The sequence below is a fragment of the Etheostoma spectabile genome, chromosome 13, assembly GCF_008692095.1.
Source record: "Etheostoma spectabile isolate EspeVRDwgs_2016 chromosome 13, UIUC_Espe_1.0, whole genome shotgun sequence".
Classification (NCBI taxonomy): domain Eukaryota; kingdom Metazoa; phylum Chordata; class Actinopteri; order Perciformes; family Percidae; genus Etheostoma; species Etheostoma spectabile.
Window position 1 is genome coordinate 15,653,599 of NC_045745.1, and position 979 is coordinate 15,654,577.

The following is a 979-nucleotide window of genomic DNA, read 5'->3' on the forward strand; positions in this document are numbered from 1 at the left end:
GCTAGCTAGACTATCTGTCCAATCTGAGTTTTCGGTTGAACTAAAACTAAAACTACTTGTGCGCTGTGGAGAGAGGTCTGACAATGTGAGACTACTTTTTTACTGACCTACAAATATGACGCTTTTCATGCTGTTAATGCTGCATTATTTGAATCATTTTTCATTTATCATACATACATATATACATAAACATATAAAGTTAACATTGTTACTATGATTAATTGGGTTCATTTGACTGTTTTAAAAAGGGAACACATTCACGTTCAGCATTCCCCTTTACACAGGCTCCCACCATTACATTGTGTCCATAATTCAATTAAAACCTATCTGGGATAACACAATAAAGCCATTGAGATATTCCCATTGTGGTCCTCGTGGCCCATAATTAACATCCCTATCTCCTCGCTCCCTGTTCAAAGAGAGTAAAGGGCAAAAGAAGGCCATGGGAACCCCATAAAAATGCAAATCTCAGTCACCTGTTTAATGTAAATCACCGCAGAGGTCATCTTGAATCCAGTTTCATTTTAACTATTTTGCTCACACAAAATAGGCATTTATTTTTTACTCGCATGTTATAGTTTGCCTTGTTAAGGGAAAAATGACTTAATGTTACATAGTTGACAAACACGGAGTCAAAGGTTCAACATCATCTATTGATATTTTATATGTGAAGTCTTTTTATGATATACAGAAAACCCTTGCAGGTGTGCCCTGTTGATTTTTTTTAGTTTTTTTATGCTCAAATGCTTAATGCTGACATTTTGACATACACTCTGTAAGCATTATTTCAATACTTGGAGGATAAATCTTACTTGATACTGTATGTAATAGGGTCATCGTAAAAAAAAAAGAAGAAGAAAAAAGTGAGTTGACCAGTGGAATAATCCTCCAACATCATGTATTCCCTATAATCACAGTTCAGGGGTAGTTTAATTTATAAACCATCTTTTGCTTCCATACCACAGGTGTCCTTTGATAG

The 979-nt window shown here is 35.0% G+C and overlaps 1 protein-coding gene across 2 annotated transcripts in view; it reads left to right on the forward strand.

Moving 5' to 3' along the window:
• Window positions 1-979, forward strand: part of fstl4 (follistatin-like 4) — a 209,683-nt gene that overhangs the window by 62,090 nt on the left and 146,614 nt on the right. The gene's annotated exons all lie outside the window — the stretch shown is intronic.